Source organism: Triticum dicoccoides, chromosome 6A, assembly GCF_002162155.2.
Source record: "Triticum dicoccoides isolate Atlit2015 ecotype Zavitan chromosome 6A, WEW_v2.0, whole genome shotgun sequence".
Taxonomy (NCBI): domain Eukaryota; kingdom Viridiplantae; phylum Streptophyta; class Magnoliopsida; order Poales; family Poaceae; genus Triticum; species Triticum dicoccoides.
In genome coordinates, this window is record NC_041390.1 from 456136182 (window position 1) to 456152128 (window position 15947).

Below are 15947 nucleotides of genomic sequence, written 5' to 3' on the forward strand. Positions count from 1 at the left end.
CCTCCTCCGCATACCCCTGGAACGGCTGCAACCCAGCCGGCCCTTCTCAGGCGTCGGGGGCAAGTCGTCCAGTTCCTTGGGGAAGATCCGGCTCCCAGTGACCTTCGGCACCTACAACAACTTCCCCACGGAGTTGGTTGACTTAGACATCACCCCCATCGGCCTCCCCTACAATGCCATCCTCGGCTACCCAGCGCTAGCCCAATTCATGGCCGCGACGCACCCGGCCTACAACCTCATGAAGATGCCCGGGAGCAGCGGTGTCCTCACTGTGCACGGGGACACCGGGGACGCGCTGCGGGCGCTCAAGCTCGCCTTCAAGACGGCGGCGTCGGCACAGCCTGCCGACTTGGAGACCCCCGAGCCCAAGGGGGCTGCACCCGCCAAGAAGAAGCAGTTGTTCACCCAAGACAAGGCAGAAACCAAGCGGATACCCGTCGATGAGGAAGGGTCCACCAACGCCACTTTCACCATAGGCGCCCACCTCAAACCCGAGCAGGAGGAGGCCCTGGTCGAGTTCCTGCGTGCAAACAAGAAGGTATTCGTTTGGGAGCCGGACCAGTTGGCAGGGATCCCCAAGAGTGTAATCGAGCATCACCTCAACGTGTGCCCCAACGTGCGCCCTATGAAGCAGAAGGCCAGGCAGCAGTCCACAGAAAAGCAGGCCTTCATCGTCCAGGAGACCCGCAAATTAGAGGCCGCTGGGGTCATCCGCGAGGTCCGATACCCAGATTGGTTGGCCAACCCTGTCGTTGTGCCAAAGAAGGGAGGGAAGGAGCGTATGTGTGTCGACTTCACCAACCTCAACAAAGCATGCCCGCAAGATCCATTCCCGCTCCCCCGCATCGACCAGATCATCGATTCCACTACAGAATGCGACCTGTTATGCTTCCTGGATGCCTTCTCTGGGTATCACCAGATCAAGATGGCGGTAGAAGACGTCGAGAAGACGGCCTTCCTAACCTCATGTGGGGTATACTGCTACACATGCATGGCATTCGGGCTGCGTAACGCAGGGGCGACCTTTCAGCGGCTGATGCACATCACCTTGGGCCCGCAGCTCGGGAAGAATGTTGAAGCTTACGTCGATGACATTGTGGTAAAGTCTCGGGAGGCCGGGACCTTGATACAGGACTTGGAGGAAACCTTCGCGAGCCTCAACGCAGTGAGCCTATGGCTCAACCCAGAGAAGTGTGTGTTCGGAGTCCCCTCGGGCAAGCCTTAGGTTTCCTCGTGTCCCACTGAGGCATCGAGGCTAACCCAGAGAAGGTCAAGGCGGTGGAAGACATGAGCCCGCCAAAGACCCTCAGAGAAATGCAGAAGCTCACGGGGCGCGTAACCGCGCTAGGGCGCTTCATCTCCAAGTTGGGAGAACGAGCCCTGCCCTTCTTCCAGCTAATGAAGAAAAAGGGGCCCTTCGAGTGGACTGAAGAGGCTAACAAGGCGTTCCAGGATCTCAAGAGATACCTGACCAGCCCACCGGTCATGGTGGCACCGCGCCCTCAGGAGCCCCTGGTGCTTTACCTCGCCGCCACTCCCTACTCCGCCAGTGCAGCCTTGGTGGCAGTCAGAGGGGAGCGCCGAATCAAAACCACGGCAGCAGCCCGGGACAAGGCAGAATAGGGACAAGGAAGGCCTACAGAAACCGCCACCGCCGCTCAGGAGGATCAGCCGCCGCAGAGGGGCGCACCAGAGGCAGAAGAGGCCCCTCTTCCAGACAGCCAGCCTCAGGAGGCCTCATTGCCTCAAGAGGCGCCACGGTCCCTAGAAGAAGCCACCAGCACTGACGCACTCCGCCTCATTGAGCACCTAGTGTACTTTGTCAGCACAGTGCTGCGGGATGCAAGAGCACGGTACCCCATGCCTCAGAAACTCCTCCTCGCGCTACTGATGGCTTCGCGCAAGCTGCGGCACTACTTTCAGGGTCACCCCATCAAGGTCGTCTCGTCATACCCCCTGGAGAGAGTGCTCAGGAGCCCTAATTCAGCTGGAAGGGTCGCTGAGTGGAACATAGAACTGCAATCGTTTCAGCTTGAATTCAGCACGACCAGGGTCATCAAGGGAGCAGTGTTGGCGGATTTTGTGGCAGAGTGGACGGAGGCGCCGGTGAGGATCGGTCCCTATCCCCGGGAAGCGAGGCGCCAAAGGGCTGGGTCATGTACTTCGATGGGGCGTTCTCCAGTCATGGCGCTGGAGCTGGGGTGGTGCTTATGTCGCCCACACAGGACAAGCTTTATTACGCCGTGCAACTCTGTTTCCAGCAAGGCGAAAAATTCTCCAACAACGTAGCGGAGTATGAAGGTTTAATAGCGGGCTTGAAGGCCGCGGCTGCCCTGGGAGTGAAACGCCTCACCATCAAGGGAGATTCACAGCTCCTTGTCAATTTCTCCAACAAGGTGTATGAGCCGAAGGATGAGCACATGGAAGCCTACCTTGCGGAAGTCCGCAGGATGGAGAAGCAATTCTGGGGGTTGGAGTTGCAGCATGTGCCCCGTGGCACCAATCAGGAGGCCGATGATATCGCCAAACGCGCGTCCAGACGGTTACCCCAGGAGCCTGGCATTTTCGAGGAGCGGCTCTTCAAGCCCTCATCTCTGCCATCATTATCAAACACGGCTCAGCCTGGGGAGGAGCTCCCCCAGCCACCTGCCTCAGGAGCTCCGACCTGTGGCCCGGCCTCAGGAGCGCGCCTGCTCCTGACGATGGAACCTTAGGAGGGATGTTGGATCATGGAGCTCCGGAGCTACTTAGCGCAAGGGACCTTGCCGAAGAAGGAGGAGGAAGCGGAGCGAGTGGCACGCCAGGCCACGGCTTACTGCATCAAAGACGGAGAGCTCTACCGGAAGCGACCAAATGGTGTATCCCTGCGCTGCATCTCCAGGGAGCAAGGGAAGGAACTACTGGAAGATATACACGGCGGGGACTGCGGACATCATTCATCATCGCGGACCCTCGTCGGCAAGGCGTTCCGCAGTGGGTTTTATTGGCCCACCGCGCTCAACGACGCCATGGAACTAGTGAAAGCTTGTGAAGCCTGCCAGTTCCACGCCAAGCAGATCCACCAGCCAGTAGGAGGCTTGCAGACTATCCCCCTTTCATGGCCATTCGCAGTCTGGGGGCTGGACATCTTGGGCCCGTTTCCTCGGGCGCTAGGGGGCTACCGCTACCTCTACGTTGCCGTGGACAAATTCACCAAGTGGGCTGAAGTAGAGGCTATCCGCACCATTCCCGCGGGTTCCGCGATCAAGTTCATCAAGGGCATCGTGAGCTGGTTCGGGGTGCCGAATCGCATCATCACGGACAACAGTTCGCAGTTCACCAGTAACCTCTTCAAAACATACTGTGCTAACCTTGGAACGCAGATATGCTACGCCTCAGTGGCGCACCCCCGAAGCAACGGCCAGGCCGAGCAAGCCAACGCGGAGGTCCTGAGGGGCCTCAAGACCAGGACGTTCAAGAAGAAGCTGGAGGCCTGTGGCAGAGGTTGGTACGACGAGCTTCAGTCCGTGCTGTGGTCCATCCGCACCACCGCGACCAAACCGACTGGAGAGACCCCGTTCTTCCTGGTCTACAGAGTGGAAGCGGTCCTCCCTCACGAGGTCAGGCGTCGCTTCGCGCGGGTCCTGACGTTCGACGAGGCACAACAGGATGCCATGCGGGGGATGGACCTCGTGCTGGGGGAGGAACGTCACCGAGAAGCCGCGCTGTGAGTGGTGAGGTACCAGCAAGCGCTGCAGCGATATCACTGCCGCAACATCCATCACAGGACTCTCGAGGTAGGAGACCTCGTGCTCAGGCGGGTTCTCTCCAGGGAGGGACTGCACAAGCTCTCTCCCATGTGGGAGGGCCCGTTCAAGGTTGTTCATGTTTCCAGGCCCGGCTCCGTGCGCTTGGAGACTCAGGAGGGAGTGCCGATCCAGAATGCATGGAACATCCAGCACCTCCGGAGGTTCTACCCTTGAAAAGGCCCGGAGCCTGTGAAGCAAGGCGAGTGCCTGTGAAGCTATCGCATTTTGGAAAAGGCCCGGAGCCTGTGAAGCAAGGCGAGTGCCTGTGAAGCTATCACGTTTTGGAAAAGGCCCGGAGCCTATGAAGCAAGGCGAGTGCCTGTGAAGCTATCGCGTTTTGGAAAAGGCCCGGAGCCTGTGAAGCAAGGTGAGTGCCTGTGAAGATCATCCTTTTTGGAAAAGGCCCGGAGCCTGTGAAGCAAGGCAGTGCCTGTGAAGATCGTCCTTTTTGGAAAAGGCCCAGAGCCTGTGAAGCAAGGCGAATGCCTGTGAAGCTCGTTTCCTCTAAGAAGAAAGGCCCGGAGCCTGTGAAGAAGGCCAACGCCTGTGAAGCTCGCCGCCTGTGACACTCTCACGTAATAATGAGTGGGGATGTACATGCCCCGGAGTCTCAGGAGCGCCGGCCTTAGGCCCTGGGGCTCCCTCCCACGCCCAGTGGCAGCACTTAGCTCCGCGCTGGTGAGAAGACGTCGAAGACTAGATTAGGTGTCGGACGTGACTTTTTCATTTGCTTTCCGCAGTTGGCTTGTTTGTTCGCATTTGAAGTTTTATTGAAGTTGTTGCCATCTTTGGCTTGCGATTCTTCGGCTTTTCACTCTCCTGCCTCGATTTCTTTTGCGCAAGGCCTCGCGAGGGGGGGGGCAGTTGAGCGCCCTCGCGAGCGCTCCTATCCTAGTCATTCAAGGAGTTCGCGACCTGGGCCCCCTACAGGAGCGCCCCTCCAGTCCATGCCCCATGGGCACCGCGACACAAACAAAGGGCCTGGATCGGTCGCCCCTCTCACGGCCGGGGTCGAGAACTATCCACGCTCGGGCACATAGCCGGAAGGAACGGTAACGAAAGCAAAACGATGATTAACAGCAATAACCCAGACATGCCCCCGCGGGGCTCCACACTATTGTCTTTGTTACGCAGGAAAAAGGGAAAAAGGAAGAACAAATCCGTCATGGCTCGCCTCACACCGGCCCGCGGGGAAGGCCCGAGCTGCCTCCGGAGCTCAGGCGGACTCCCTCTCGCGCTTCACCAGGGCGCGGCGGCATGCGGACACATTGCCACCCCCAAGAAGATACGATGGTGTGGAGGCTGATCGCGGCCACCACTGGAGGAGTCGCCGCCTGAAGAAGAACCGAAGAAGCTTGAGGAAACCCGAACGCCACCAGCCGCGTGGGCGCTGCTCCCTCCGTCATCACCGGAGCTGGGTCCCCAGCCGCGGTCATCACCCTCGGGACAACACCCTGCGCGGCGACCATCTTCCCCAAACACCCTCACGTAGAGGGTGGCGTCGCCGTCGAACTTGAAGTGTAGGGTGCACCGACGGCTCAGGCCACGCGCACGGGCAAACGTCTGCCAACCGCGTGCCAGGGATAGGCTCCCGGCCGCGGAGACCTCCAGGGAGACCCATGAGGCCCGGCTACAGCAGCCGTCGGCCTGGAGCCAGAGGCCGCCCGGGGCGCCGGCCGGGAGCTCGCCAAGGAGGAAGCGAGGAAGCGGGAGCCGGGTGCTAGCCGGCTCCGCAGACCACAGGACGAACTCCGGCAGCACTTCAGCAGCACGAACGCGCGGCCTGGGGGGACGCGCAGCCGGAGCGCGCCCCCGGGCTGCAGCAATCCTCCCGTCGCTGTGCTGAAGATCGCCTCCACGGCCGCGAGGAGCCACCGCGGTGGCCGTAGGATGCTTGCGAGGGCGCCCTCTGCCGCGCTTGGGTGGGGGAGAGGCGGGCTCAACCCGGCAAGCCTTCCCCTTCTCGGCGGCCGAGAACCTCCTCGACGAGGCCATGAAGAAAAAGGAGAAGCAAGGGGGGATGAACTGGAAGGGCGCGCGCCGGCCCGTACTTATGGCTGGCGATGGCCAACCGCCGGCCTCCACGTTCACAGGTAATCATGACACGATTTTCATGCAGGGACTTGTCCAACTCGCGCGATCACCAAGGCGACGTGGGGAAGCGGAGACGCCCACGTCCCATCAACCGCCACGCGGCTCCCAAGGCCGCAGGCTGTTAGGGCCCGCGGCGCTTCGCCCTTGCCCTTTCGCCTCTCGGCACGGCCAAGTGCGGGCGCGCCTTGGGCCCGGGAGCTACTGTCGGCATTCTGGGAACGGGGGTCCCCAGACTTGCCTGCCTGCGGCCTGCGGCGTGGCTCAAAGGGGGCCCGGCACGGTCCATCTTCATCAACACAAGACTCAAGACCCTCGCGAGGGGCCAAGCCTCGCGAGGCGGACGACGTGGAGCTTCCTCAGGCGCGGCCTCGTCAGGCTGGCTCACGAGGAGGCAGAGAAGTCAAGGCGGTGACGCAAGCCATGACAACTCAGGGCGCCAGGCGGGTGCCAGCCCATGCAGCGTCCCCCTTTCCTCTTTGGTGCAAAGGGAGCAAGCGCAGCCGTGGAGTACCGGGGCATCAGGCAAAGGTTGCCATTTCGGTGCAACGAGACCAAGACCAGGAGGACTACGAGACGGAGGTCACCGTGGAGCCCAAGACGGCGTCATCACCAGAGCTTTGCGCAGGCGAAGACTGCTTTTGTCAGGATAGTTGATACTTGTTGTCCCCCTTCAAATTAGCTCGCCATTGTTGGCTCCCTTCCTGCTCAATATTTGGGAAGAGGACCAGGGCCTCTATAAATAGGACCAGCCGCCCACAGAGCAAAGGGTCGACCGATAGGAAGAAAGAAAGGGGGCGAATAAGAGCAAGGCAGTGAGAGAGAGAGAGAGAAAGAGAAAGGTGGCTGAACTCCTCCCAGCAGTTCATCGCCCCATCCAAGAACAGACCCTCGTGAGGCTGTTCTTCTTTGTATTGCTCATCATCATCAGCCCCAAGAGGCAATCCACCCACCACACACTGGAGTAGGGTATTACACCACAACCGTGACCCGAACCAGTATAAACCTTGTGTCTCTTGTGCAGTTCTTTCAGTAGTCTAGATCTTTGCGAGACGGAGAGGTAGAAGACGTGATCTCCGCGTGCACCCCAGTGTTCAAACCTTAAGGGTCAGCCGGAACCCGGAATCCGACAATCACTTTATTATTGCTTTGCTTTTTTACTTTGCCTTTTACTTTTCACTTTGCATCTCTATACCAAAAATACCAAAAATATTATTTATCATCTCTATCAGATCTCACTTTCGTAAGTGACCGTGAAGGGATTGACAACCCCTAAGCGCGTTGGTTGCGTTGAGCTATTGTTTTTGTGTAGGTACGAGGGACTCGCGCGTAGCCTCCTACTCGATTGATACCTTGGTTCTCAAAAACTGAGGGAAATACTTATGCTACTTTGCTGCATCATCCTCTCCTCTTCGGGGAAATCCAACGAAGTGCTCAAGAGGTAGCAAGAAGAATTTTTGGCGCCGTTGCCGGGGAGTCTGTGCAAAAGTCAACATACCAAGTACCCATCACAATCCCTATCTCCCGTATTACATTATTTGTCATTTGCCTCTCGTTTTCCTCTCCCCCACTTCACCCTTGCCGTTTTATTCGCCCTCTCTCTCTCTCTCTATCCTCCCTCTCTTTCTCTATTTGCCTCTTTTTGCCCGTTTGCCTTTTGTTTGCTCGTGTGTCAGTTTGCTAGCTTGTCATTATGTCAAGTCCTTTACCTTCTGCCTCTATGCCTGAAATTAGGGAAGTTATTATCGATATGGACAATAATAATATCATGAAAAATTTTGATGCTCCTACTAAAGAACCTACCATCTTTCATACAAAAAAATTCCGTGTTGGTAGTGGTAATATTATTGGAAAAGGAGTTATTCAAGATTTCTTTACTTGTGCCGGTGCTTTACCTTATATGGGAAGTTCTATCCTTCATAGAACTAGTAGTCTTGCAGACGTTATTGCCATGCTTGTAGTTGAACTTGAAAGATAATTCATGCACATACGTCCTTCCATACAAAGGATTTTTCTGGAATTTTCTAATATTGAGCATTCTTCTGTTAAGCATTCCGCTACTATCTTTTTGGCACATGAGTTTAGATTCATAATAAAAGAAGCCAAATAAATCTTTGCGCATTATAGGGTGGACGCATGCCGTCCTCCCATAGAGGCTATCCTCTTTGATCAAGAAGAAATAATGTGTTTTCAATCTCTAGACTATGTTGCTTTCAATGAAAATCTTAGAAAAAGGGTCCCTACCAATGTTTTAATTGATAGAATTTCTGAACTTAATGATTATTTGGCTATTCGAAATAATGAACTAGGATATTCTCTTGAATATAGGCTCACAAAGTTCTGTCAAAAGAATGCTTATAATGATGAATTGGTTGTGCATTATGAAGGACCAAACGAGGAACCAATACCTCCCAAGGTTGATCTTGGGGACTTTTGTCCCATTAAATTTAGCCCTTTTGATTACTTTTGCTTGCCTCAAAGAAAACTTGCTGCCAAACGTATAGAATATGAAATGAGTTTTAATAATCTATCTTACTATTATGGCAATACCTAGATCTATTCTTGCTTGTTATGCCTAGCTAGGGGTGTTAAACGATAGCGCTTGTTGGGAGGCAACCCAAATTTATTTTTATTCCTTGATTTTTGCTCCTGCTTAGTAATAAATAAATTATTTAGCCTCTGTTTTGGTTGTGTTTTTTTGTGTTTAATTAGTGTTTGTGCCAAGTAGAACCGTTGGGAAGACTTGGGGAAAGTCTTGTTGAACTTGCTGTAAAAAACAGAAACTTTAGAGCTCACGAGAACTGCTGTCACTTTTATTTGGAAAGTGATATTTAGTTAATTATTTTTGCAGATGATTAATAGATAAATTCCTCACGTCCATAAATTTATTTTAGAATTTTTGGGTTCCAGATCTTGCGCTAGCTACAGATTACTACAGACCGTTCTGTTTTTGATAGATTCTGTTTTTCGTGTGTTGTTTGCTTATTTTGATGAATCTATGGCTAGTAAAATAGTTTATAAACCATAGGGAAGTTGGAATACAGTAGATTTAACACCAATATAAATAAATAATGAGTTCATTACAGTACCTTGAAGTGGTCTTTTGTTTTCTTTCGCTAACGGAGCTCACGAGATTTTCTACTTTAAGTTTTGTGTTGTGAAGTTTTCAAGTTTTGGGTAAAGATTTGATGGATTATGGAACAAGGAGTGGCAATAGCCTAAGCTTGGGGATGCCCATGGCACCCCCAAGATAATCTAAGGACACCTAAAAGCCAAAGCTTGGGGATGCCCCGGAAGGCATCCCCTCTTTCGTCTACTTCTATCGGTAACTTTACTTGGAGCTATATTTTTATTCACCACATGATATGTGTTTTGCTTGGAGCGTCTTTTATGATTTGATTCTTTGCTTGTTAGTCTACCACAATCATCCTTTCTGTACACATCTTTTGAGAAAACCATACATGATTTGGAATTTGTTAGAATACTCTATGTGCTTCGCTTATATCTTTTGAGTTATATAATTTTGCTCTAGTGCTTCACTTATATCTTTTAGAGCACAGTGGTGGATTTGTTTTATAGAAACTATTGATCTCTCATGCTTCACTTAGATTATTTTGAGACTCTTAATATCATGGTAATTTTCTTAAAATCCTAATATGCTTGGTATGCAATATTAATAATAAAACTTTCTTATGAGTGTGTTGAATACTAAGAGAAGTTTGATGCTTGATGATTGTTTTGAGACATGGAGGTAATAATATCAAAGTCGTGCTAGTTGAGTAGTTGTGAAATTGAGAAATACTTGTGTTGAGGTTTGCAAGTCCCGTAGCATGCACGTATGGTAAACGTTATGCAACAAATTTGAAACATCAGGTGTTATTTGATTGTCTTCCTTATGAGTGGCGGTCGGGGACGAGCGATGGTCTTTTCCTACCAATCTATCCCCCTAGGAGCATGTGCGTAGTATCGAGGTTTTTGATGTATTGTAGATTTTCGCAATAAGTATGTGAGTTCTTTATGACTAACGTTGAGTCCATGGATTATACGCACTCTCACCCTTCCATCCTTGCTAGCCTCTTCGGTACCGTGCATTGCCCTTTCTCACATTGAGAGTTGGCGCAAACTTCATCGGTGCATCCAAACCCCGTGATATGATACGCTCTTTCACACATAAACCTCCTTATATTTTCCTCAAAATAGCCACCATACCTACCTATTATGGCATTTCCATAGCCATTCCGAGATATATTGCCATGCAACTTCCCATCATTCCGTTCATCATGACACATTCATCATTGTCATATTGCTTAGCATGATCATGTAGTTGACATAGTATTTGTGGCAAAGCCACCATTCATAATTCTTTCATACATGTCACTCTTGGTTCATTGCATATCCCGGTACACCGCCGGAGGCATTCATATAGAGTCATCTTTGTTCTAGTATCGAGTTGTAAATAAATAGAAGTGTGATGATCATCATTTTCTAGAGCATTGTCCCAAGTGAGGAATATAAAAAAAAAGAGGAAGGCCAAAAAAGAGAGAAAAGGCCCAAAAAAAGAAAAAATGAGAGAAAAAAAGAGAAGGGACAATGTTACTATCCTTTTCCACACTTGTGCTTCAAAGTAGCAACATGATCTTCATAGTAGAGAGTCTCTCATGTTATCACTTTCATATACTAGTGGGAATTTTTCATTATAGAACTTGGCTTGTATATTCCAACAATGGGCCTCCTCAAGTGCCCTAGGTCTTCGTGAACAAGCAAGTTGGATGCACACCCACTAGTTTCTTTTGTTGAGCTTTCATACGTTTATAGCTCTAGTGCATCCGTTGCATGGCAATCCCTACTCCTTGCATTAACATCAATCGGGGGCATCTCCATAGCCCATTGATTAGCCTCGTTGATGTGAGAGTTCCTCCTTTTTCTCTTCTCCACATAACCCCCTCATTATATTCTATTCCACATATAGTGCTATGTCCATGGCTCGCGCTCATATATTGTGTGAAAGTTTATAGGTTTCAGATTACTAAAGTATGAAACAATTGCTTGGCTTGTCATCAGGGTTGTGCATGATGATAGCGTTCTTGTGTGACGAAAATGAAACATGACTAAACCATATGATTTTGTAGGGATGAACTTTCTTTGGCCATGTTATTTTGAGAAGACATAGTTGCTTAGTTAGTATGCTTGAAATATTATCATTTTTATGTCAATATGAACTTTTGTCTTGAATCTTTCGGATTTGAATATTCATACCACAATTAAGAAGAATTACATTAAAATTATGCCAAGTAGCACTCCGCATCAAAAAATTTGTTTTTATCATTTACCTACTCGAGGACGAGCAGGAATTAAGCTTGGGGATGCTTGATACGTCTCCAACGTATCTATAATTTTTGATTGCTCCATGCTATATTATCTACTGTTTTGGACATTATTGGGCTTTATTATCCACTTTTATATTATTTTTGGGACTAACCTATTAACTGGAGGCCCATCCCAGAATTGCTGTTTTTTTGCCTGTTTAGGGTTTCGAAGAAAAGGAATATCAAACGGAGTCCAAGCGGAATGAAACCTTCGGGAACGTGATTTTCTCACCGAATACAACTCAGGAGACTTGGACCCTACGTCAAGCCAATTAACAGGAGGCCACGAGGTAGGGCGGCGCGCCTGCCCCCCCCCCCCAGGCGCGCCCTCCACCCTCGTGGGCTCCCTGTTGCTCCACCGATATACTTCTTCCTCCTATATATACCCACGTACCCCCAAACGATCAGATACGGAGCCAAAAACCTAATTCCACCGCCACAACTTTCTGTATCCATGAGATCCCATCTTGGGGCCTATTCCGGAGCTCCGCCGGAGGGGGCATCGATCACGGAGGGCTTCTACATCATCATCCAAGCCACTCCGATGAAGTGTGAGTAGTTTACTTCAGACCTACGGGTCAATAGTTAGTAGCTAGATGGCTTCTTCTCTCTTTTTGGATCTCAATACAATGTTCTTCCCCTCTCTCGTGGAGATCTATTCGATGTAATCTTATTTTTGTGGTGTGTTTGTTGAGATCGATGAATTGTGGGTTTATGATCCAGTCAATCTATGAATAATATTTGAATCTTCTCTGAATTCTTTTATGTATGATTGGTTATCTTTGCAAGTCTCTTCAAATTATCAGTTTGGTTTGGCCTACTAGATTGGTTTTTCTTGACATGGAAGAAGTGCTTAGCTTTGGGTTCGATCTTGCGGTGTCCTTTCCTAGTGACAGAAGGGGCAGCAAGGCACGTATTGTATTGTTGCCATCGAGGATAACAAGATGGGGTTTTTTATTATATTGCATGAAAATATCCCTCTACATCATGTCATCTTGCTTAAGGTGTCACTATGTTCTTAACTTAATACTCTAGATGCATGCTGGATAGTGGTCAATGAGTGGAGTAATAGTAGTAGATGCAGGCAGGAGTCGGTCTACTTGTCTCGGACGTGATGCCTATATACATGATCATACCTAGATATTCTCATAACTATGCTCAATTATGTCAATTGCTCAATAGTAATTTGTTCAACCACCATAAAATACTTATGCTCTTGAGAGAAGCCACTAGTGAAACCTATGGCCCCCAGGCCTCTTTCTCATCATATCAATCTCCATCACTTTATTATTGCTTTGCTTTTTACTTTGCCTTTTACTTTTCACTTTGCATCTCTATACCAAAAATACCAAAAATATTATTTTTCATCTCTATCAGATCTCACTTTTGTAAGTGACCATGAAGGGATTGACAACCCCTAAGCGCGTTGGTTGCATTGAGCTATTGTTTTTGTGTAGGTACGAGGAACTCGCGCGTAGCCTCCTACTGGATTGATACCTTGGTTCTCAAAAACTGAGGGAAATACTTACGCTACTTTGCTGCATCATCCTCTCCTCTTCGGGGAAATCCAATGCAGTGCTCAAGAGGTAGCATCGGCTACCACAGAAAAGTAGCAGTAGCAGCACTGCAGCACACAGCCGGCCTCCCCATCTACCACGGCCAGCAGCGACAGCACACAGCCAGCCTCCCCATTTACCACGGCCAGCAGCGGCGGCACACAAACCACAAACTCTCAAAATCGGGCCTCCCTCTCTATTTCTCTCTCACGAATCGCAATAGAAGGAAATAAATCGCCCTAGTCAGATGAAACAAAAAATCTAAATGATGAACCCGTGTAGAAACTAACAAAATAAAGAGAGTTGCATACACCCATGAGCATCGATATCACTGTTCGGCATTTACTAAATAAGAAGTGGTAGACCATGCTGGTCTAGCCATGCTGGTCGTGTGCGTGTCCTAGTGCTTTGGCTCTGCTGAGTGCTCACCACACTATGCTCGCTCGCTTCCTGCCGTTTTTGGCATCGCGGTCGTTGCCGCTATCAAGTGTGTTGACCACACTATGCTCGCTGGCGCCCTGCCGTTTCTGGCATCGCGGTCGATGCCGCTACCCACTGCATCGTCGGCTATCATTGGTGTGCCGAGCTTCAAGGTCCCCAACGTACACCCGCTGGCCTACCGCGTGCGCTCTGCCACGAGCTTCCCGCCTACTTGCAAGATTTTCTGCATCGCTCCTGGCCGTCGCCACCATGCCCTGGGAAACCGAGTGTTTGGCTGCCCACGCATCTTCCTCCAGCTGGTCGCGAGCTTCACGTCCTAGCTACAACTGCGCTATGCGAACCACACGCCCTGACCACCCTGTTGCAGGCGCCATCATGCCACGATACCACTGTGAGCCATGGTAATGCGCACGTGCCCCGGTTGCGCCGCATGCACGAGCTCCGTCCAGGCTTCCAAGAGACAGCGCAAACATCGCTCTGCTGAGTGTCGCCGTCTTGCAAGATGCTCAAGCGCCGTCGTCAGCAATGTCGTGGCGGCCGGCTTGTCTTAGCCTTTATCTGTTGTTACCGATGAACATGTCCATCTCTATCATAGAGCTTGACGTTCGGCTTTTGCCGCATGAGGTCGTGGTCACACCACAAGTTGCTCGCTGTTTTTTTCCGGAGAGGATGTTGCTCGCTGTTGTTGTCGTGCTGTCTGCACCTGGTCATTTCTAATACGTCGCTATTTAGGCATCTTTTTATCAAATAGGCGATATAGGAGTAAAATATTATACGTTTGTGAGGCAATACTGTGTAGCAGCTCAGTAAAGTTTGCAAAGGCCCAAAAGCAAGGGAACGGAGGCGGCCTACTACGCGTAGCATATCACTTTAATATATTGATTGAGCCCACCGTTTAGTCCCACCTCACAAACATAAAATTAATATATACAAAGGGATTACCTATAGAGAACTATGAAAGCCTCCTTCCTTTAATATTAGGTATAGACTTCTTTCACTACTGTACTGACACTGGAACCCATAGAGTACTTAGAATACAAGATTAAGGATGAATTTGTTTCTTTTTAACTTTCTGTACGAAGCTCTAGCCACCCAGCAAGTCATGTGTACACTGTACATGCAATTAACTTTTTATAGAGGGAGAATCATACACGCAATTAACTCAAATGGACTGGATGTGACTCTATTATTTCCAGCATAATAGCATCTCCAATGGCAGCTCGCAAATTTCCTCCCGCTTCCTTGCACGGAGGACGACATCCAACACTAGCGGCATACATTTTCAAAAGTCTAATCAACCAGAGGAAATTCATGTAAACACGGACTTATTACATATAAGCATGAATGATTTTGTATAAAAAAGCCGGATCTTCATATAAACATGATGGATTTTATTACATTTACATGAACTAAGTGGTGCTAATACGACTCTCATGGTATAATTAATACCTAATCTAAATGGCCGCCCGCGGATCCCTTTGTCTTCCTCATGTTCGGCAGACACTTGCGTGGTCGAAGAAGGTCCTCGGAAGAGATGAAGCAGCAAAGAAACCACATGAATACACAGTCGTGCCCTCGGTGATGGCCTTCATGGGACCCAAGTGACGGCGGCCTCCCGTGTTCTACACCTCGATGATGGTGGCGGACACAGAGAAGCTGGCCACCGACTCATCGCTCTCTACGCACCCGGCTTCTATCACTGCCTGCATGGCACTGCCGCGGGCATGGGAGGCGCGCCCACAGACACTGGAGGCGTGGCCACCACAAACATTGGCGGCTCGGTATGATACATCTCCAATGTGTCTATAATTTTTGATTGTTCCATGCTATTATATTACCCGTTTTGGATGTTTATGGGCTTTATTATACACTTTTATATTATTTTTGGGACTAACCTATTAACCGGAGGCCCAACCCAAACTGTTGTTTTCTTGCCTATTTCGGTGTTTTGAAGAAATGGAATATCAAACAGAGTCCAAACGAAATGAAACCTTCGGGAGAGTTATTCGGAAGCAATCCAGGAGAATTGGAGTAGACGTCAGGGAAGCTTCGAGGAAGCCATGAGGCAGGGAGGCGCGCCCTACCCCCTGGGCATGCCCCCCACCCAAGTGGGCCCCTCGTGGCTCCCCTGACCTACTTCTTTCGCCTATATATGTCCATATACCCTAAAAACATCTAGGAACACAATAGATCGGGAGTTCCGCCACCAGAAGCCTCCGTAGCCACCGAAAACCAATCTAGGCCCGTTCTGGCATCCTGCCGGAGGTAGGGATGGCAGTTTTGCCCATGGGTATGGGTACCCGCAGGTACCCTACCCGAAAACAGTGGGCATGGATAAGACTTTTTACTACTTCATACACATGGGTAATGGGTATCCATACCCGCAAAATGCATGGGTAGGGTATGGGTATGAAATTATTGTTGGGGAACGTTGTAGAAAACAAAAAATTTCCTACGGTTTCACCAAGATCCATCTATGAGTTCATCTAGCAACGAGTGATCGGATTGCATCTACATACCTTTGTAGATCACGCGCGGAAGCGTTCAAAGAACGGGGATGAGGAAGTCGTACTCGACGTGATCCAAATCACCGGAGATCCTAGCGCCGAACGGACGGCACCTCCGCGTTCAACACACGTACGGTCAGCGTGACGTCTCCTTCTTCTTGATCCAGCAAGGGGCAAGGAGAGGTTGAGGAAGATGGC